Raw genomic sequence first — 25,554 nt, forward strand, 5'->3', positions numbered from 1 at the left:
TAAGTAGTAATATTATAAAAGGGGGGTTTTACCGTTTAACGACTGGTTTGTCGATTTTTAATTTTAAGCGTAAAGATAAATGACGATAATTAAAATGCGTAAAATAAAATTGCGATAAATTAAATGACAATAATTAAAAGTACGATGAGAAATACAATAAAAGAATTATGCTTATTTAAACTTTCATAATCATGATGTTTGACGTTTTGATTTTAATTCATTATTCTGGGTTAATTGTCCTTTGTCCTGGATTTATTTGATACCTATCTAGTTTTTGTCCATAATAGTCCATCGGTCATAATTATAAAATGCTCATCAAATTAACCTTATTCACGAAGTCAAATATTCCAACTAATTAGGGATTCAAACTGTAACAAGGTTTTAATACTTTGTTAATAATTACATCAGGTTATCGACTGCGTGTAATCCAAGATTTTAATACTTTGTTAATAATTACACCAATTACCCTTGTATGTAATCCACCCCTGTTTTAATAAGATATGAACATTAATTTACCCACTTGATCAGTTTGAATAATCAATTACCCAACCCAAATAATTAATTAAATGATCGTAAAAGATGTCATATAAACGTCACTAAATAGGACATGCATAATCATTTAATAATTATTTGATTAACTAATTTGAAAATAGGTTCGACAGATTCCAATGAGTTATCATTCGATTAGACAATACCCCCCCCCCCATCTATTAATAGTCCATAGTCCAATGTCCACAAGTGTCGGTCTTTTGTCCAAACCCGAATTATGGTACAAAATCCAATAACCCCGTCTTGAATTTAGTCTAACATCATGATTACTTCGACTCAAATAAGCATAATAATAACTTAGTTACGAGACATTAATTTAAAAAAGGAAGAACATAGCTTACAGTGATTATTTATAGCGTAGCGTTACCCGGACAGAGTTTCGACTTTAAAACCCATAAAACATTTCTTACAATAACCCAATTATTTTTAAATTAAAATTAAAATTAAAATTATAAATATATATTACATATAGAGAGAAAGAAAGAGTGTGAAGGTGTAAAGAATTCGTCAGAAAACTGGCCAATTTATAGAACTTTTTTGGATCCTGAAGCTCATGCACTCACATGAGATTTCAGTGTATTTCCCATGCACTCGCATGGGCTCATGCAAGTGCATGGGATTTTAGTGCATTTCTCATGCACTCGCATGGCCAGCCTGGATCAGATATTTTTGATTTGCAAAACGTGGGCTGCTTGAATTAATTAATATATAATAAATATATATATATTTATATATAATTATATATATTATATTATATTCTTGTGCATAGTTGACTTGTAATTTTAGCTCCGTTGTCTCGTACGTTTACGCCTGGTTTATGTCTCAATTTCGGATTTTCGAACATCTTTTCGTATGCTTAGATAACTTGTACTTTGTGTTCTGCGGCTTATACTCTTGTCATTTTTAGACGTTTCTTATCAATAAATTGAATCATTTGGATTGTAACTTGTACGTTTGAGCTTTTTGGTCATTTGCGTCTTCAAATCGACGTCTTCTTCTTTTGTCTTCGTACTTATTTATTTAAACGAATATTACTTGAAAATAAAACAATTGCAACTGAAAACTTTACATATTGGAAGGATATTGCGCCTAAATATATGTTCATTTGGAGCACTATGATGGATTCTTAACAAAATTTCTCATAGTTAATTTGTTTGTTTCTAACAAATTTTATTTTGTCCAATGTTTTCTTCATTATGCCACTTGTTGGATTCTGATAGGTCAAAATTCAAATATGAAATTGAATGAAAATGGTTATTCTGCGGTGAACGGATACGTATATCTGTGGATGTAAATAGGATAGTAAATAACTGTTGAATCTGATTCGAAGAATGTACAGTGTAACTTATTAATGTGAAATCTAAATATTCCTCGGGTATTACCTACCCGTTAAAATATTTTCATCATAATCAGTTTGTACAAAATAATTTTTAATTACAATCTTTATGAAAACATATATACATATATATTTTCTTCAGATGTAATCATGGATTTAATGAGTCAATATGATATTAAACTCATTTGATTTACCGTTAGAACTAGAATACATAATCTCTAAAACATTAGGGATTACATAATCGCCATGTCGAATGAAGATAAATGATGTAAAACGATTCGTAGATCGATGATTATGCTCGAGGTACAGAATGAGATGTTGAGGCGTATGGTGTTAAAACTTGGGTTGTTGGTGGTACTGGTGTTACTGATGGTGGTACTGTTGCTGCCTGTACTGCTGCTGGTGCTTGTAACATTTGTACCATATTCTCCAAAGCCACTACTCGAGCGCGAAGCTCGTTGACTTCTTATATTACACCGGGATGATCGACGGTTCGAACGAGCGAGTGAATAAGGTCTAGAATTTGAGATAATATATAGTCGTGACGAGACACTCTGGAAATGAGAGAAAAAATGGTGTCTCGGACAGGTTCGCCGGTAAGTGCTTCAGGTTCTTCGCCAAGAGGGCAATGTGGTGGATGGAAGGGATCGCCTTCTTCTTGTCTCTAATGATTAAGTAGACTACGAACCCATCCCCAATTCATCCAAATAGATGACGGCTAACTGGTTGATCCATTCCGGTCACACTACTTTCAGAGCTTGAGTGAAAATCCATATCGGAATCCGAGGGACTTGAACTAGTGGCGAATTCCATTTCGTACGATTGAATAAAGGATTTTTCGATATGAAATGATTTCCGACTATCGGATGGTTTTCTAATTATATAGAATATCTATATATATAGAACAAAAGATTACGTAGATTACGGAGGGATTTATGGGATATGTCAGGCAAAGTTTACAGTAACAGATACGCTAAGATATGAATTAGCAGATACGTTAAGATATGAATTTTGTCTATACATTATTCATGCAATCATTGCAGTAAGATGTGTCTAGACTAAGAATGATAAGCATGTAATTTCCGACAAGAAATGATAAGCAAAACTTTTTGACATGCAGACACGGTCGAAGTCCAGACTCACTAATGCATCCTAACAACTATTAGTTAGACACACTAATGCAAGACCTGGTTCGCTAAGACCACCGCTCTGATACCACATGAAATGACCCGTCCTAATCCATAAGGACGAATACAATAACATATGATTACATTGCGAGGTATTTGACCTCTAAATGATACATTTTACAAACATTGCATTCGTTTTTAAAAGACAAACTTTCATTACATCAAAATTTAACAGGTATGCATACCATCTCATATTATATCAAACTATCAATGACTTAATAATAATATTGTTGAACTCAACGACTCGAATGCAACGTCTTTTGAAATATGCCATGAATGACTCCAAGTAATAACTCTAAAATGAGCAAATGCACAGCGGAAGATTTCTTTCATACCTGAGAATAAATATGCTTTCAAGTGTCAACCAAAAGGTTGGTGAGTTCATAGGTTTATCATAATCAATCATTTCAATTATTTCAATAGACCACAAGATTTCATTTAATAAATAATCATACACTCGCAAGTGTATAAAAATCATTCGTATGATGAACACCTGGTAACCGACATTAACTTTAATGCATATTGAATATCCCCCTCATACTCACAAGTATGCTATATACTGGCAATCGCAATCACCATTTAATCGAAGTACTAAAGCATTCCAAATTCCGGAATGAGTTTTGTTAGGCCCATAGATCTATCTTTAGGATTCGCGTCAATTAGGGGCCATTTCCCTAATTCTTAGGTTACCAGACTTGAATGGGCGATATTCGATTTAATAATCCAACCATAGAATGTAGTTTTAAGTACTTGTGTCTATTTCATAAAATATTTATAAAAGCAGTGCATGTATTCTCAGCCCAAAAATATATAGAGTAAAAGGGAGCAAATGAACTCACGATACAATATTTTGTAGTAAAAATATTCATACGACGATACTGAACAATGCAGGGTTGGCCTCGGATTCACGAACCTATATCATTTATATATATATTAACACACATAATTATAATCGAACAATTTTATATATATATAAATTTATTAGTTATAACATTTTTATATTAATAACCTATATGTTTCATATATTCATTTTATATATTTAAAATAAATAATACTATAATTTTGTTATGTTATACTCCGTATGTATTAAGTATATTTGTATATATATATATATATATATATATATATATATATATATATATATATATATATATCGTTTGTTTGTTAAAATTATAATAATACTAAAATAATATTAGTAATGATAATAATAATAATGATAATGATAATAGGGTTAAAAATGATACTTTTAATATAAATGATAAAATGATAACTTTAATAAAAATGATACTTTTTAATAAAAATGTTAATTTTAATGAATACTAATAATAATAACTATAAAAATAATGATTTTACTAATAATAATAATGATACTAATATTTATATTAATAACTATAATGATAATAATACTGCTAATACTAATACTAATACTTATGATAATAATAATAATAATAATAATAATAATAATCATAATTTTAATATTTTGTGTTAGTTAAATAATAATAATAATAATAATAATAATAATAATAATAAAAGTAATAATAATAATAAAAGTAATAATAATATAAATGATAAAGATAATGATATACCATATCATGAGATCATTATTATTTTCATAATAACATCGATCATTACGGTTCATCATCATCATAACCATTATCATCATCATTGCCATAACCGTGACATCATCATCATCAACATAACTTCATCATCATCAACATAACAATCAATATCTTCATCGTTTCATTATCATAATTACATCATGTATCCTTATGATCTTAATCATTATCAATATTATTTCATTTATCATCGAGCTCATCATCAACCCTTCATCGACGTCATCATCATCATACAACATCATCTTCGCTTAATATCATCATCGTATTACCATAATAACATCACTTCATTCATCACCTTCACTCATGCAAAAAAATATGTGTTCGGTTCATGCTTTTTGGAACGACAGAAGCAATGGAGACAGGATTTTTGAATTTGCAGCCCAACAACAATGATTTGATAACGGCCCAATTATAAATCCGTAAACAATGGCAGCCCAAGAAATTAATTGAATCTATTCCAAATTGATTTAGCGTTCGGTAATTTGTTTGGTGAATGAAGTAATAACATTGGGTAGGGTCATATATTTATTATATGTCAGCCACCACAAATTATAAAGCAGCCACTCAATTTCCAATTATCATCCTTATTGAAATAGATTAGAAACAGAAGTAAACGGCAGCAGGAAATAGCCGAAGGAAACAACAAAATAGCAGTGGTACGTATTTGGCCTGCGTTGGGTTTTGTATTAGGGTACACGATGGCAATGTCAACATAAAATATCGAACCTCAATGGTGGTTTAAAGTCTCGTTGCTCTACAGCAGGTTTGTAGCAGTCAAGATTTAACTGGGTTTGATTTTTGATTGGTCTTATGGTTTGTCGGTCTTCGAACAGAAATATAGAACAGAAAAAAATGGAACGAGTAGGTTGTTCTTGATTACGAATAGGAGAGAGAGAAGGAAGAGAGAGATGGAGGGTTAAGGTGGTAGTGATGATGTGTTGTTGGTAGTGGTGATCGTTTGAGTTGTTCCCGACTGCAACTTAAAAACAGAAAGATTCGTAACAATAAGTTTACGGTTATGATCTGGTTTTGGGGTGTTTATATATATATATATATATATATATATTGGTCGATGGTTATATATATATATATATATATATATATATATATATATATATATATATATATATATATATATATATATATATATATATATATTGGTCGATGGTTGTTTTGAAGGGTGACGATTTGCAGGTGGTCATCGGGGAAGAAAGTGGTTAGTGGTTGTTATAGTTCATAGTAGGGGGATGTAGCAGGCGACGGATTATGGTGGGGATAGCCGGCGTAGGGTGGTGCTACGGTTCTTCATATATGCCTAACAATATATATGGTAGTATGTATATATATTACATGGAATAGTGAGTAGAAGAAGTGGGTTTTGGTGTAAGTTGTCTCTGCATCTCATATGCAATATATAGAATTAGTTACATATATATTATAATTTAATAATTAATAATTAATAATAATAATAATAATAATAATAATAATAATAATAATAATAATAATAATAATAATAATAATAATATAATGATTACAATAATCTCTAGTAATACTCCAGTGAAGAATTTGAAAAGTGAATTGACAAGAAATAGATTCTTAAATTTATCTGTCGACAGTTTTTACGGATTGCTATATCGTGCTCCGTGATCAATTTAGTGGCGTATAAAAAGTCTTCAGAAAAATCCTAAAATTTTAAATTAAGTATCTTTATTTATTTAGGTCATTATGGTATAAAATTTGGTCATTAACTATTAAATAAAAATTACATTAATTATTCACTCTCAACCCCCAAGTAAAATATAAAAAGTTTAAAATTTGACAAACAACTTCTACATATATTATTATTAAACCTAAAATTTATAAAACTCATTTTTGAATCATCGTTTATTTTAAAATTACATAAATTTATTTTTAACTCGTTTATGGTCAGTCAATATGACAATTGAGCGTTACCGTTGTTTACTAAATAACTTTGAAATCACAAAATATATATTTAATATACTTTTTATGTATATATAGATTTATTTTAATAATAAATTTTATTATCTCTTATATCATTTTATAATTTAAATCATATATTATATCAAACTATATTTCAAATTATTATATATATATATATATATATATATTTACAAGTAATAGTTCGTGAATCAACGGAAATGGTCGAAGTTAAATGATTGTATGAAAACAGTTCAAAAATTTTGAGACTCAACATTACAGACTTTGCTTACTGTGACAACCCGGAAATTTCCGACCAAATTTAAACTTTAATCTTTATATATTCCCGACACTATAAGCAAAGTTTGTAAGTTAAATCTCAATAATTTTAAACTATATTTATACATTCATTTAAACCTCGACTAAATTACGATGATTCACGAACTATTATATGAACGGACATGATTATATATGTATAAGTGAATATATTATAACTTGAACACATTGACAAAGTGTTTAAATACATAATACCTTACATGAACATATTTATTTAATATAGTTATCGATGGAATTATATGATAATACTAAATGATTGATTTAACAGTTGCATTGAATTATGATTACGAGTCTCTGTTGAGAGGTCCACTTTGATTTAAAAAATCTTTCTATTTTAACGGTATCCGGAATATTTGGTAAAAGTGATTTATAAAAGTGTCATTAACGAGAGTTAGTCAAAAGTTAGTAATCATTTCCGTTTAAATTTCAAAAGTGTACCTTACTTTGATAAACTCGTGTCCCTTGATAAATCAACTATTTAGTTTTTATAATAAAAACATTATTCGGTAAAATAACTACTATTATTTAAAACGAGTTAAATAATATAAAACGAACTTTGAAATGCAATTGGTTTTGAAAGACTAAATATTATATCATTAGATAAATATTTCAAACATATATATTATGTACATATTTACAATTCTAAATGAGAATATATATATATATATATATATATATATATATATATATATATATATATATATATATATATATATATATATATATATTAACTTAGTCATAAAACGTCCTAATTTAAAATAATATATTTTGATAAACAAGGAGTCTCCGATTTATAGAAGCAAATGACCACAACGCTCAAATTTTATAAGTTACATTTTCTATAAGGTAAATTATTGATGAATAAGTCAAATTATTATTAAGGGTACACGTCGCGTAACGTAAATGGCTAGTTTTCTAAACGTACGAAAGTGCGCTCGAAAAACTGAAAGTGGTACATGAGTTGAGTGACAACGTACGAGTCATTTGAGTAAAAATTACATTTTTACCATGAACATAAATATAATATAATATTTAAATAATTATATAAATTAAATATATTATATTAAACATTACATAAACTAACCACAATTCCACGTTTATTTTTTTTAATTCATATAAGATGAAAGTGAAGCCATAAATCACGGAAGCATGAGGAGTAAATTGTGGACAACATCTATAAATTGAACGTTTACTCATTACAGATTCATTTCATCTCTCATTTCTCAATCTCTCTCGTATATATGTATATATTTATATTATTATTATTATTAATCATATGATTATTATTAGTAGTATTAGGAGTGATATTATTAGTATTTATACATAAAATACTACGACGAGGGGATGCGCGAGCGTTTTCAAAACGGGTTTCTCGAGTAGGATAGGGCTAAGGAAATTATGGGTTATAGATATGGAGATGATGGTATGGTTCATAGGTATGCTCGAGAGGTCAATTTAGTGTTTATTATCTCCGTTGCGTCTACGTACCTTTAATGCAATATTGAATCTCAATATTGATACGTGGGTACTCATAATTTAATTTTTACGTATTAATAGTGTATCCCTGACTAGTGCTCGAGTATATAGGATTATGCATGCTTGTACTTTTGATATTTCCATTAGATAGGTTACGGTTGAATCCTGAATTAGTCCATGCCTCATATAGTGTTTCATTTGGCTTTTGCGTGAACGTAACAATTTCTCCTTGAAGTCTCACGGCTTTAGATGCCGGAAAGAATTGTTTAAGAAATTTTTCAACTAATACATCCCATGTATCAATCGCCCCTTCGGTATCGATTCTAACCAATCTTTGGCTTCTCCCTTTAAAGTCCAGGGAAATAACATGAGATATATCTGTTCATCCTCAACTTCTCTGATTTTAAATAGAGTACAAATCCTATTAAAGGTACGAAGATGTTCATTTGGATCTTCCTTCGGCGCACCACTAAATTGGCATTGATTAGTTACCATGTGTAGGATTTGTCTTTTGATTTCATAATCTGGCGCATTAATGTCTGGTTGAGTAATTGCATGACTTTGGCCAGTGCGTTTAGCTCTCATTCGGTCTTCCATACTTAGCGGTTCCAGATTTTCCATGATTTAATTTGTTGAATCTGAATCACTTAAAGATTCTGATTTAATGGTTTCTTCCTCGACAATCTCTGGATGAGTGATTTGTGGTTCATGAGGAATGATTAGTGGTTTAGGATCTCTGAATTGTCCCTGAATATCCTCTGGATTCTCAATTGTGAGGTCGGGTTCAAAAAATGGATTATCGGAAATTTGAATTGGAGTACTTGGTCGACTGGATGACGATTCTAAAGAAAAATCAACGGCGACAATATTGGCTAGATGTCTTGATCGAGTTACAGGTGGTGAACGTATGAAAGGTGGTGAACGTTTTGCTCGGTGCATTCACTGAATATCCTATTAGTTATAAAAGATAAAAATTATATACGTTATCAAATTAATAGACTTTTCTGATTTTACCCACGTTTCGAATAGCCAATAGATGCAGCAGGTAGCCAGGACCCTTTAAATCGGAAGCCCACAACTCGCCACTAACAAATCCAACTATTACTACGAATCAGAAAATTTTGGATGTCTATCAATTTAACCGCTTAAAATAATTTTTCATTTTGAAATTTTAGAGAAGAAATTGAAAATTCTATGTCCTAAAAATTAGAGCGTCGAGATATAAGAAAGAAAAAGAGCGCGTCGGAAAACGTCGAAAAATAAAAGGTCGAAAAATAATAAAAAGAACGTAGCGCGTCGAAACTTAAAAGTCTAAAAACTAAGAATTAAAAGTTGCGTCTAAAGGTATTAAAGCTTAAAAGGAATTCTATATCCAAAACGGCAATAACTTAAAAAGTACTAAAATTTTAAAACGGTGTCGCAAAATTCTAAAGCACCTAAATCTTAGTCTAAAGAAAAAGCACTTAAGGGATTTTACGGCAAAGCCTAAAAAAAATCTAGAAATAAAAATAACTACTGCAAAATACTAGTCTTAAAACTAATTATGAACGAAAAATATACGAATAAATGATTAAAATATATAATTTATAAAAAGATATAAAATTACTTATTTTTATAAAAATATTATTTTTATATTATTATTTTATAAAAGTATTAATTTATTATATTAATAAAACTAATTATAACTTAAAAATACAAATTAAATAAAACTAAATCTAATTAATATAATAATTAAACCTAATTAAGGTTTAATAATAATAATAATTAATAATACTCCGTAATTAATGCAGTACCAGGTCAAACCTGACCTGTCAGATAGAGCCATGCAGTCGCATGGATTTTAAGCTTTCGGTTCATGCGATCGCATGGGCATGAATTTCGGATCACAAATTGGGCTGCTACAGTACCAGGCCCGATTCTTTTTACTATTTTTTTTTAATTTCTGTTTTTAATTTATATAAAAAATATGTAATAAAAACTTATAAAAAGAAATTACTTATTAAACTTAATTTTTTTAACAAAAGAAAAATAAAAATATAAACTTTTTAATTTAAATACTTAAAAATATAGAAATATATATATATATATATATATATATATATATATATATATATATATATATATATATATATATATATTTCTTTTTATATTTTAAAAAAAATTATATATTTTTACAAGACTAACTAAAAAAAACTAAATTTTTGTTTTTTTATACAGCGTTTCGCTTTCGGCGTTGATGAGTATTCCCCGGCAGCGGCGCCAAAAATATTGATGTTATGCGAGGTGTATATAAAATAGTTATATATTTACTACGAAATACTATTAAATACGATACAATTTTACACAAGTTATTTATTTATTTATAGAATAGATATACCTAAACCTTGCTACAACACTTATAGGCAGTGTACCTAATCGTAAAGTAATGTAGTTTTTAGTAAGTCCGGTTCGTCCACAGGGAACTAGCCAAGTTTAACGCTATATTTTTAAAACTATATTTGTATATAAATATATATATATATGTATATAATTAGTATTATTATTATAAAAGGGGGTTTTTACCGTTTAATGACCGGTTTGTCGATTTTATGTCTTAAGTCGCAATTAAAACCTAATGTAAAATGTTAAATATACAAGTGACTTAATTTAAAGCGTAAATTAAATGACGATAATAAAAGTGCAATAATTTTAAGTGCGATAAATAAAATGACGATAAATAAAATTGCGATAATTAAAAAGTACTATAATTAAAAGTGCGATAACTAAAATGACAGTTAATTAAAGTGCGATAAAATATGAAATAAAAGAATTATGCTTATTTAAACTTTCGTAATCATGATGTTTGACGTGTTGATTTTAGTTTATTACCATGGGTTAATTGTCCTTTGTCCTGGATTATTCAATATGTCCATCTGGTTTTTGTCCATAACAGTCCATCAGTCATAAATATAAAGTGCGAGTGTCCTCGTCAAATTATCCTTATATTCGAAGTCAAATATTCCAACTAATTGGGGACTTAAACTGTAATAAGGTTTTAATACTTTATTATCAATTACACCAAGTGTCCTTGCATGTAATCCACCCCTGTTTTAATGAGTCCATTACCTATTAATCCATTCCCGTGTCCGGTTAAATGAACGATTATTAGTACTTATAAATATCCCGCCCATCGTGTCCGATCGAGTGTATGTGGTTATTTATAATTACGTTCAATTGTAAATCTTTATATTAAATTAACAAACTATCATTCAATTAAACAAATATATAGCCCATTAATAGCCCATAGTATAATTTCCACAAGTGTCGGTCTTTTGTCCAAACCCCAATTATGGTCCAAAGCCCAATTACCCAATCTTAATATTTAGCCCAACATCACGATTACTTCGGCTTAAATAAGCATAATAATAACTTAGCTACGAGACATTAATTTAAAAAGGATGAACATAACTTACAATGATTAATAATAGCGTAGCGTTACACGGACAGAATTTCAACTTACACACTTACAACATTCGTTAACATAACCTTATTATTATTAATCTTAAATTAAAATTAAAATTATAGATTATATATATATATATATATACACATATATATATATACACATATATATATATATATATATATATATATATATATATATATATATATATATATATATATATATATATATATATATATATATATATATCGTGAGAGAGAGATTGATAAAGGATATTTTTTTCGTGCAGAATTCGTCGCCTTTTATAGATGTGGCCAGCATTTCAGGGCCATGCGATCGCATGGCTTTGATGCCTGATTCCCATGCGATCGCATGGAGGGCTGTTCCAGCTCACACTCCTTTGTACACTAGTTTGCCGACGTTTTTAATATATATATATATATATATATATATATATATATATATATATATATATATATATATATATATATATATATATATATATATATATATATATATATATATAATTTTAAGAATTAATTATATATTATATTATATGCATGTGCATAGTTGACTTGTAATTTTTAGTCCGTTGCGTCGCGTGTTGAGAGTTGACTCTGGTCCCAGTTCCGGATTTTTGAACGTCCTTTCGTACTATTTAATATCTTGTACTTTGCGTTTTGCGGCTCGTACTCTTGTAACTTTTAGACTTTTCTTATCAATAAATTGAACCTCTTGGATTGTACTTTGTACTTTTTAGCTTTTTGGTCGTTTGCGTCTTCAAATCGTCGAATCTGTCTTTTGTCTTCACCTTTTATTATTTAAACGAATATCACTTGTAAATAGAACAATTGCAACTAAAAGCTTGTCTTTCTTGAGGGATAATGCTATGAAATATATGTTCGTTTTTAGCATTATAAAATATTCCCACACTTGAGCGTTGCTTGTCCTCAAGCAATATAGTCTTGAAATAAAAATACTAGAATCACTTCTTTATTCTTCACACTTTGTACATCAGTGATTTCGATTTGGCGGTATGAACAATGATAGTAACGTTGTGGTTTACAATCCCACATGACTATAAAAATTTAGATCCTTAAGGAAATTGGATCTTTATGAAAACATTTGATCTTTTGAAAATACAATCTATCTTTTACCCTAGATAAGTTTTCCGGAATAACCCTTTACCGGTGTTTGCAAAATTGTTTTTGTGGATTTTGTGGGTTTCAGATTTGAAAATTTTAGCTCAAAACTTGCGGTTTTTTGTCACCCACTTGCTAACCTTGTATTGGGAAAGCAACACGTCCAGTTTACTTGCTCCGTATATTACCTTTCGGTAAACTACTGTCCGGTTGTAAAGGAAAGCGTTGAACAAGCAATTGTTGAGGCAATGTCCCGTGACATGCTGATAATTCTGGTCTATATCGTATCGGATGCAATTACTATCCTTTGTAGGAGCAATAGTAAAGATCACCCTATAGTTTTTCGGTCTGGCACAAGGTCCTGTCTTCGACCATGCTATGCAACTACCGTTCTTACGGTTGACACCCGATTTGGTTCAGGTGACCTAATGAATTCCAGGTGAATTCCTAGGATTTTACGTTCAATGGTAATGAACGCATTAAAAATGGATTTTCAGAAAACAAATCAGTTTATAATTTTGATCAAAATATTTTCTCGTTCAAGCTCGAGTTTAGATATCATCGAATTCCAGCTGATTTTCGAGAAAAGTTTTCAAGGTTTTTCGTAGACTCTACAACTGGTCTGGACGACAACTTCCTGACCTAAATCAAGAAGCGCGTGTATTTTTCTCTCGAAAGACTTTACTTCCTTTTAAATTGTATTTATATTACAATAAATTGGGTAAAACTGATTAATATCATCCAAAACAAAAGTATCTTCAATTATTTGTACAAAAATATGTGATATATGTTCTAAATAACTTGGTATATTTTTCCCACACTTGGCTTTTATTTTCCTTTCTTTGCCTTTTTATTTTCCTCTATTCCATTTTAAATGAATTCTAACATTTTGGGTTGTTTCTCGATTTATGTCCTTTACGAGGTAACAATAATTTCGGTGTTAACACCTAGTTTTATCGTTCATAAATATGTATAAACATGATTTTGAGTTCATTTAGTTAAAAATTTTGAAAAATTTTACTAGAATTGGGTAGTTAGTAAATAAGACTAGGACTGTTCTTTATTATCAGAGAGCACTAGATTCTAATACAACTACTGCGTTACTAGTATTTTTAATGGTAACCAAGTGTATAAGTCAAAAAAAATTTAAAACTGAAAGAATTTAATCCCTTCCCACACTTAAGATCTTGCAATGCCCTTATTTGAAAGAAATCAGTACAATTTAAATTATTGAGAGTGATTAGCGTAGAAAAATGATTAAATTTTACCAAAGTTTCCAAACATATTGGCGTTTGTTTGTTGAATGATAAATGGTGCACATCATTTGTTCATTCTGTCTTGTTGTTACATCACATTTTTTTCGTTTTGTCGTCAAAATTAGTAGCTTTTGCTGAACTTAATGCCAGTCTTTGAAAATTCGTTGTTTTACCCTGTTGTGTACAATTGACAATATACATACATACAAATAATAACATGCATGGTAATTTGAAATGGGACTTAACATCCCACTTTCAAATCAAATATGAAATATTAGTACAACATAATAAAAATGTTAAAACTTACATAAAAGTATCATAATATTATATGTTTAAACAATAATAAAAAGATAAAAATCATAGAAATCACCAACGGAACTATATCAATCTGGATAGGGGTTCCAGTTCATGTCGTCGGTCGGGTTCCACGGTTGGTTATAGGTGTACTGATAGGCCTGGTTAGGGTCGTAGAGAGTAAATGGTGGTCGCATATTGGACTGGTGTGGCGGATAGTAAGCAGGTCGGGTCGGTACGTAGTTATTTGGTGTCTGAGGTGATAGCTGGCTCATGATCTGATGCTGATGATAGTGCCATCTATCATGCTGTCGTTGCCTGGAATGCTCGTACACATTCTCGGCGTGCCACTGCTCGTACTGACTATGTCTAGCCTCGTTTGTCATTTCTACCTCATCTATACACTGGTAAAAGTCAGTAACAACCTCCCTAATGACATCCCTAATGTCATCCGCTTCCTCCATTTCCTCATCTGAAACTCTCTCTACCTGTGGATGACGACCCTCATATGGTACTGCCTGATTGCATCTGCTCTTTAATACCTTTGCACCCTGATAGACCCGCAATCCTAAAGTCTTAACATGTTCCCTACATACTATCAGTGGACCCCCTTGATCCCTATCTACACCCAAATACTCTCCAATGAGAGTAAAAAAAATACCTCCTCCTATTATTCCCCCGTCCTGTATTCCTTCCACCATTTTGGACAGATAAAAACCAACACAGTAGGGAATATTAACAAAGCTTCTAGTGTTTTGAATACACTTAAGGTAAAATAAAACGTGTAAGGTCTTTTCTCCTTGTTGTTACCTCTTTGTGTAATTGAATTAGCTAAAAATCTATGCATAATACGAAGCTCTGCTTTGTTAATATCTAAATAGGAGTGTTTTCCTTCCCGCGTAAAAATATTATAATTTGACATACGCCTCCAGACGGCGTCCGCGTCAAAATTCCTATCTACCCTTTCACCATGATAAATCAAATTTGTACAATTAGGTAGTAGTAATTCACCAGAAGTGTAAATTTGTAAAGCCCTGGCCATGTCCAGCATAGACATCCTATACATCCTACGGCCAAGTAAAAATCTAAGAAAATTCCTATCCTCTAACCTAACTACATCCGCATCAAGTGATATAGTACTCATAAGCTCAACACACCACTCTTTATATACAGGCCTACGAATGGTGAATAAACGTTCCCAATCGGGAAAAGAAGGGTTACCATACCTTTGGATTAAATGCTACCTAACTGAGTTAGCTAGTTGGACCCTTTCCAAAGGCTCCCAATCGATTACCCTCAGTACTTCTACATTTTTCAGTACCAGTTTAAATTTGTTACTTTGGTACATCGGGTAATCTCTCCAACTTCGATCAAATCTCAAATTGGGATGCAACTGTTCTTCATGAATTGTTGGGTGTTCTATTATTGGATGAATCAGAAATTGTACGTAGGCATTAACATATTCTTGTTGTGAATCATAATATAGTATGTGTTGATCATTATGATATTGTTGTTCTTGTTGTTGTTCCTGTTCGGGTTCTGGTTCATATTGTGGCTCATATTGCATTTCTGGTTGTGGTTCGTTTTCAGGTTGTCTGGATGATGATGATGCACCACCAGATTTGGTATATTTCTGCAAAACACATTAAACACAAAATTTGTGCATTCAAATATGCATTAGTGTTAGCAAAATAACAACTTGAAATAATTACAATAACATGTTTAATCCATATTAAACTCATATTCATTTTCATATTTTTATCAATTCTACACTTTTTCAAATAAGCATATATGAAAATGTTTACAAAGTTCTTAAGCATTTAACTCAAATAACATGTCAAAATAATTATTTCTAGCAATTAAACAAGTTTCAAATGGCATTTACATCAATTTAATCAAGTTCATGAATTTTAGACCTAAAAAGTCCACTTTAATTCTCAAAAATCATGTTTAGGATCAAAGTTTGGATCATTTAGCTACCTAAACATGTTACACTACTTAATTTAGCAATAATTCATAACAAAAATCGGCCATAACCTGTTTATATCAAAAAGTCTCAAATTGCTCAAGAACACAAACCCTAGATTTCTAAATTTTTTGAAGTTTTTGACTTCAAATCATGTTAAATAGCATCAATCTAGGTTATACATGCATAATATACTAACAATTTAACTCTAGTTACACTAGAAATTAACAAAATTAAATTAGGTAATAATTAGCTCAAGAACACTAAAACTGAAAATTTAAAGAGCTTAGGGGTGAAATCTTTACCTTCTTACTTCCCCATCTGAAGAAAGACATGATTATAGCGGATTATTGTGAGAAATTTGGTTGATTTTGGTGAAAAATTGGTGATTTTAGGGGTTTATTTGTGTGTGTGTTCGTATATGTGTGTGTGATTGTGAGAAGGGAGAGACTCGACTGCCTTTTGAATCTGTCCAGTATTTTCACTCCATGAAACCGCATGAAATGATAGTTCAAACCCCATGCGATCGCATGGGGTTCAGGTTTTTTTTTTATTTTATAAAAAACCTTTGACTAATAAAACAAATAATTAAATTATTAAAAATTTTGTTTCTTTTAGAATGAGGCGTTTCGGATCTTAGTCCTAGTTCGTCTCTCGACAAAATTTTAAAATTTGTCACTTTTTAAGCGTCGTTTTAAAAGCAAAGATTTTTGGGGTTTTTTTTTTAATGTTTTTGGCATACTTTAGATTAATAAGATTAAATATAATGATAACAAAATTTCTCGTCCCTCCCTTGGGTAAAGCAATTTCGGTTCAACGGACTAGTCTTCAACTTACGACGAATTTTAGATATCAAATTTTTAACTTAATGAAATAAAGTAAATTTTTGTTTTTAAATTCACACCAAACTTAAATTTAAAATGCATAAAATTAAAAATTCATATTAATATTTTTATACATTAATTTTACAAACTTATATTAAAAATATTAATTTTTTAAAATATTTAAAAACTTAAATATATTGATTTTAAAAATTTACAATAATAATTTAATATTAATTTAAAAATAAGGTAAAAATTCAAATTAAAAATAAATCTTTTTGGTCTTTTATCCCACTTTAATCAATCAAATATTATCAAAAATATACGTCCCTCTTTTGGGTAAAGTAATTTCGGCTAAATTACCTAGTTTTACTCCTGACGAATTTCTGAAATATTTTTGGATTGATTGATTAAAGATATTTATACCTTAAGAATAAATGGTAAATTTCGCAGTGATGTAATAAATTTTTGTATGATATCAATAATTTCGGTTTCGCATACCTAATTTTATTGAATATCAATTTAATACTTTATAGCAAACGATTCAGCGTTTATTATCAAAAGGTTAAAAGCAATAAATAAAAACAAATAAAAACTGTACATACTTACCTGTGAGAAAGAATTCTCAGAGACCTGCTTTAGCCGACTCATAGGAGAGTCATGTGATTTGGTTTTCCATAGCTACATAAGCGTAACCTCGATTCAAATGTATCACCGAAGACTGAAAAGTCATCCATGAATACTTCCATGCATTCTTCTATCATGTCGTGAAAAATTGCCATCATGCACCTTTGAAAGGTTGCAGGGGCGTTGCAAAGTCCAAATGGCATGCGTTTATAAGCAAAAGTACCATAAAGGCACGTGAATGTGGTTTTCTCTTGGTCCTCGGGTGCGATTGGAATTTGAAAGTATCCGGAGAAACCGTCAAGAAAACAATAGTAAATATTTTCGGCTAATCTTTCCAACATTTGATCAATGAAAGGTAAGATAAAGTGATATTTTCTGGTGGCGTCATTTAATTTTCTATAATCAATACAAACACACCATCCAGTTACAGTCCTAGTAGGAATAAGCTCATTTTTTTCATTTGTGATAACAGTCATGCCACCCTTCTTAGGCACGCATTGAACTGGGCTTACCCATGGACTATCAGAAATTGGATAAATTAAACCTGCATCTAGCAGTTTAATAATTTATTTCTTAACAACATCTTGCATATTTGGATTTAGTCTTCGTTGGCGTTGCACATACATTTTATGACCTTCTTCCATACGGATTTTATGTGTGCAATACGATGGACTTATTCCTTTAATATCATGAATCTTCCATGCAATAGCTGGTTTATGAGCTTTTAGCACAGAAATGAGTTGTGATTTCTCATTTTTTGTAAGAGAAGCCGATATTATTACAGGTAATTCTGATTCACCATGTAAATAAGCATATTCCAAATGGTTTGGAAGTGGCTTTAACTCTAATGTCGGTGGTTCTTCTATTGATGATTTATATCGATATATGTCTTCCTCTTTTAACATTTGAATTTCTTCTGTTGTTGGTTCATATCCATTAGCCATCAGTGCGGCTAACATTTCAGCTTCATCAATTGGTTCAGTTCCTTCTCCTAAAGAACATTCTCCTGTTCCTTGTAATTCTGGAAATTCTTCTAAAAATTCTGCATGTGAATCTATAGTTTGAATATAATAACATGTATCATCTGCAGATTGCGGTTGTTACATAGCTCTATCAACTGAAAAGGTAACACTCTCGTCCTCTATACTTAGGGTCAGTTTCTTACTGAACACGTCTATTATTGCTTTAGCCGTGTTTAAGAATGGTCTTCCTAATATGAGAGGAACTCGAGAATCTTCTTCCATGTCCAGAATAACAAAATCTACTGGAAATACTAAAGTACCAACTTTAACTAGCATGTTCTCCATTATCCCTCTAGGATATTTTACTGATCGATCTGCTAGTTGTATGCTTATTCGTGTTGGTTTCAATTCTCCAAGGTCTAGTTTAGCGTATAGTGAATACGGCATTAAATTTATACTATCACCTAAGTCTGCCAATGCTTCTATTGAACTAAGACTACCCAGAAAACATGGAATTGTGAAACTTCCTGGATCTGAAAGTTTTTCTGGTATCTTATTCAACAACACTGCAGAGCAATTAGCATTCATTGTAACAGCCGAGAGTTCTTCCATTTTCTTTCTATTTGTGATTAGATCTTTCAAAAATTTAGCATATTTAGGCATTCCTGAAATCACATCAATGAAAGGAAGATTTACATTTATCTGTTTAAACATATCTAAGAATTTGGATTGCTCGGCTTCAAGTCTTTCTTTTCTCATTTTACTCGGATAAGGAAGTGGTGGTTGGTATGGTTTAACATAAGGCTTAGCCTTAATTGTGTTATCTTCATTAACCTTTTCAACTACCGGTTCTGTTTCCTTATCTTGTTCAGATTGTGGTTCTTGTGGAGTAGGAATAGAGTCATTAGAAATTTCAGGTATTTCAGGTGGTTTAAGTGTAATATCACTTCTCGTGGTAATCGCTTTCACTGTTTCATTCCGGGGGTTAGCATTTGTATCGCTAGGTAGACTTCCCGGTTTTCTTTCACCTATCAACCTTGCTAGGTTACTTACTTCTTATTCCAGATTTTGAATAGAAGCTTGTTGATTTCTAAATGCTTGAGCATTTTGTTCATTAGTTTGTTTCTTAGATGTGAAAAATTGAGTTTGAGATTCAACTAGCTTCGACATCATGTCTTCTAAATTTGGCTTTTTATCATCGGTTTGTGGTGGTTTATTTGGAAAAATAGGTCTTTGCTGATTGTAAGGATTGTTGGATACTTGTTGATTGTTAGGACCTTGTTGGTTGTTGTATGAAACATTTCGGTTATAATTCTGATTTTAATTGTAGATTGGTCTTGGCGGTTGATAATTATTCTGATAATTATTTCCAGGCCTTTGGTTCATGTATGAAACATTCTCTCTTTGTTCCATTGTTTGTTCAATACTGAGACAATCTTTTGTCAAATGTGGTCCTCTGCACTGCTCACAACTAATTCGTATTGAGTGAATATCTTTAGTCATCTTTTCCATTCGTCTCTCGACAGCATCTATCTTTGCAGAAATGGAATCAAAGTCATGGCTAGAATCAGCTCTAGCTGCTTTAGATGATCTAACGATATCTTTTTCTTGATGCCACTCATGTGAGTGGGAAGCAGTGTTATCAATAATTTTATAAGCTTCAGTTGCAGTTTTCTTCATAATGGAACCACCAGCTGCTATATCGATGTCTTTTCGTGTAGTGATGTCGCATCCTTGGTAGAATATTTGTACTATTTGATAAATGTCTAAACCATGTTGCGGACATCCTCTTAACAACTTTCCAAATCTTGTCCACGCCTCATATAGTGTTTCATTTGGCTTTTGCGTGAACGTAACAATTTCTCCTTGAAGTCTCACGGCTTTAGATACCGGAAAGAATTGTTTAAGAAATTTTTCAACTAATACATCCCATGCATCAATTGCCCCTTCAGGTATCGATTCTAACCAATCTTGTGCTTCTCCCTTTAAAGTCCAAGGAAATAACATGAGATATATCTGTTCATCCTCAACTTCTCTGATTTTAAATAGAGTACAGATCCTATTAAAGGTACGAAGATGTTCATTTGGATCTTCCTTCGGCGCACCACTAAATTGGCATTGATTAGTTACCATGTGTAGGATTTGTCCTTTGATTTCATAATCTGGCGCATTAATGTATGGTTGAGTAATTGCATGACCTTGGCCAGTGCGTTTAGCTCTCATTCGGTCGTCCATACTTAGAGGTTCCAGATTTTGCATGATTGAATTTATTGAATCTGAATCACTAGAAGATTCTGATTTAATGGTTTCTTCCTCGACAATCTCTGGATGAGTGATTTGTGGTCCAGGAGGAATGATTAGTGGTTCAGGATCTCTGAATTGTCCCTAAATATCCTCCGGATTCTCAATTGTGAGGTCGGGTTCAAAAAATGGATTATCGGAAATTTGAATTGGAGTACTTGGTCGATTGGATGACGATTCTAAAGAAAAATCAACGACGACAATATTGGCTAGATGTCTTGATCGAGTTACAGGTGATGAACGTATGAAAGGTGGTGAACGTTTTGCTCGGTGCATTCACTGAATATCCTATTAGTTATAAAAAATAAAAAATTATATAAGTTATCAAATTAATAGACTTTTCTGATTTTACCCACGTTTCAAATAGCCAATAGATGCAGCAGGTAGCCAGGACCCTTTAAATCGGAAACCCATAACTCGCCACTAACAAATCCAACTATTACTACGAACCAGAAAATTTTGGATGTCTATCAATTTAACCGCTTAAAATAATTTTTCGTTTTGAAATTTTAGAGAAGAAATAGAAAATTCTATGTCCTAAAAACTAGAGCGTCGAGAAATAAGAAATAAAAAGAGCGCGTCGGAAAACGTCGAAAAATAAAAGGTCGAAAAATAATAAAAAGAACGTAGCGCGTCGAAACTTAAAAGTCTAAAAACTAAGAATTAAAAGTTGCGTCTAAAGGTATTAAAGCTTAAAAGGAATTCTACATCCAAAATTGCAATAACTTAAAAAGTACTAAAATCTTAAAACGGCGTTGCAAAATTCTAAAGCACCTAAATCTTAGTCTAAAGAAAAAGCACTTAAGGGATTTTACGGCAAAGCCTAAAAAAAAATCTAGAAATAAAAATAACTACGGCAAAATACTAGTCTTAAAACTAATTACGAACGAAAAATATAAGAATAAATGATTAAAATATACAATTTATAAAAAGATATAAAATTACTTATTTTTATAAAAATATTATTTTTATTATTATTTTATAAAAGTATTAATTTTTTATATTAATAAAACTAATTATAACTTAAAAATACAAATTAAATAAAATTAAATCTAATTAATATAATAATTAACCCTAATTAGGGTTTAATAATAATAATAATTAATAATACTCCGTAATTAATGCAGTACCAGGTCAAACCTGACGTGTCAGATAGAGCCATGCGGTCGCATGGATTTTAAGCTTCCGGTTCATGCGATCGCATGGACCTGAATTTCGAATCACAAATTGGGCTGCTACAGTACCAGACCTGATTCTTTTTACTTTTTTTTTTAAATTTATGATTTTAATTTATATAAAAAAAATATGTAATAAAAACTTATAAAAAGAAATTACTTATTAAACTTAATTTTTTTAACAAAAGAAAAATAAAAATATAAACTTTTTAATTTAAATACTTAAAAATATAGAAATATATATATATATTATTTTTTTTCTTTTTATATTTTAAAAAAACTTATATATTTTTACAAGACTAACTAAAAAAAAACTAATTTTTTTTATATAGCGTTTCGCTTTCGGCGTTGATGAGTATTCCCCGGCAGCGGCGCTAAAAATACTTGATGTTATGCGTGGTGTATATAAAATAGTTATATATTTACTACGAAATACTATTAAATACGATACAATTCTACACAAGTTATTTATTTATTTATAGAATGGATATACCTAAACATTGCTACAACACTTATAGGTAGTGTACCTAATCGTAAAGTAGTGTAGTTTTTAGTAAGTCCGGTTCGTCCACAGGGAACTAGCTAAGTTTAACGCTATATTTTTAAAACTATATTTGTATATAAATATATATATATGTATATAAGTAGTATTATTATTATAAAAGGGGGTTTTTACCGTTTAATGACCGGTTTGTCGATTTTATGTCTTAAGTCGCAATTAAAACCTAATGTAAAATATTAAATATACAAATGACTTAATTTAAAACGTAAATTAAATGACGATAATAAAAGTGCAATAATTTAAAGTGCGATAAATAAAATGACGATAAATAAAATTGCGATAATTAAAAAGTACTATAATTAAAAGTGCGATAAATAAAATGACAGTAAATAAAAGTGCGATGAAATATGAAATAAAAGAATTATGCTTATTTAAACTTCCGTAATCATGATGTTTGACGTGTTGATTTTAGTTTATTACCATGGGTTAATTGTCCTTTGTCCTGAATTATTCAATATGTCCATCTAGTTTTTGTCCATAACAGTCCATAAGTCATAAATATAAAGTGCGAGTGTCCTCGTCAAATTATCCTTATATCCGAAGTCAAATATTCCAACTAATTGGGGACTTAAACTGTAATAAGGTTTTAATACTTTATTATCAATTACACCAAGTGTCCTTGCATGTAATCCACCCCTGTTTTAATGAGTCCATTAACTATTAATCCATTCCCGTGTCCGGTTAAATGAACGATTATTATTACTTATAAATATCCCGCCCATCGTGTCCGATCGAGTGTATGTGGTTATTTATAATTACGTCCAATTGTAAATCTTTATATTAAATTAACGAACTATCATTCAATTAAACAAATATAAAGCCCATTAATAGCTCATAGTCTAATCTCCACAAGTGTCGGTCTTTTGTCCAAACCCCAATTATGGTCCAAAGCCCAATTACTCAATCTTAATATTTAGCCCAACATCACGATTACTTCGGCTTAAATAAGCATAATAATAACTTAGCTACAAGGCAATAATTTAAAAAGGATGAACATAACTTACAATGATTAATAATAGCGTAGCGTTACACGGACAGAATTTCGAATTACACACTTACAACATTCGCTAACATAACCTTATTATTATTAATCTTAAATTAAAATTAAAATTAAAATTAAAATTATATATATATATATATATATATATATATATATATATATATATATATATATATATATATATATATATATATATATATCGTGAGAGAGAGATTGATAAAGGATATTTTTTTCGTGCAGAATTCGTCGCCTTTTATAGATGTGGCCAGCATTTCAGGGCCATGCGATCGCATGGCTTTGATGCCTGATTCCCATGCAATCGCATGGAGGGCTGTTCCAGCTCACACTCCTTTGTACACTAGTTTGCCGACGTTTTTAATATATAATATAATATATATATAATTTTAAGAATTAATTATATATTATAGTATATTCATGTGCATAGTTGACTTGTAATTTTTAGTCCGTTGCATCGTGTGTTGAGAGTTGACTCTGGTCCCGGTTCCGGAATTTCGAACGTCCTTTCGTACTATTTAATATCTTGTACTTTGCGTTTTGCGGCACGTACTCTTGTAACTATTAGACGTTTCTTATCAATAAATTGAACCTCTTGGATTGTACTTTGTACTTTTTAGCTTTTTGGTCGTTTGCGTCTTCAAATCGTCGAATCTGTCTTTTGTCTTCACCTTTTATTATTTAAACGAATATCGCTTGTAAATAGAACAATTGCAACTAAAAACTTGTCTTTCTTGAGGGATAATGCTATGAAATATATATTCGTTTTTAGCATTATCACCTATGTAAATAGAATACCACCCGATAGCCGGAAAATCATTTTATATCGAAAAATCCTTTATCCAATCGTACGAAATGGAATTTGTCATCAGTTCAAATCACTCGGATTCCGAAATGGAATCTCACTCAAAATCCGAAAGCAGTGTGACCGGAATGGATTAACCAATTAGCCATCATCTATTCTAGATGAATTGGGGATGAGTTCGTAGCCTCCTTAATCATTGGAGACAAGAAGAAGGTGATCCCTTCCATCCACCACATTGCCCTCTTGGCGAAGAACCTGAAGCACTTACCGGCGAACCTGTTCGAGACACCATTTTCTCTCTCATTTCCAGAGTATCTCATCATGATTACATACTACATCAAATTTTAGATTTTATTTATCCACTCGTCCGAACCGACAATCACCCCGGTGTAATAGAAGAAGTTAACGAGCTTCGCGCTCGGGTAGTGGCTTTGGAGAATATGGTGCAAAGGTTACAAACACCAGCAGCAGCACCATCAGCATAACCAGTACCACCATCATCAACGCCAACAGTACCATTATCACTTCCAACCACAATCGCGTCGTAAACCGCAACTTCACAATCTGTCCCACGAGCATCAACGTCATACGCACCATAGATACCAAGGAGTACCAACAACAATAACTGACGAAGTATTAATTCATAACTTCATTAGAGAAACATTCCGCGGCGATTATGTAATCTCTAAAGTCTTAGAGATTCTATAATCTAGCCCTAACCATAAATCAGTTAAGCGAACCAAAATGA

The sequence above is a fragment of the Rutidosis leptorrhynchoides genome, chromosome 4, assembly GCF_046630445.1.
Source record: "Rutidosis leptorrhynchoides isolate AG116_Rl617_1_P2 chromosome 4, CSIRO_AGI_Rlap_v1, whole genome shotgun sequence".
Lineage (NCBI taxonomy): Eukaryota > Viridiplantae > Streptophyta > Magnoliopsida > Asterales > Asteraceae > Rutidosis > Rutidosis leptorrhynchoides.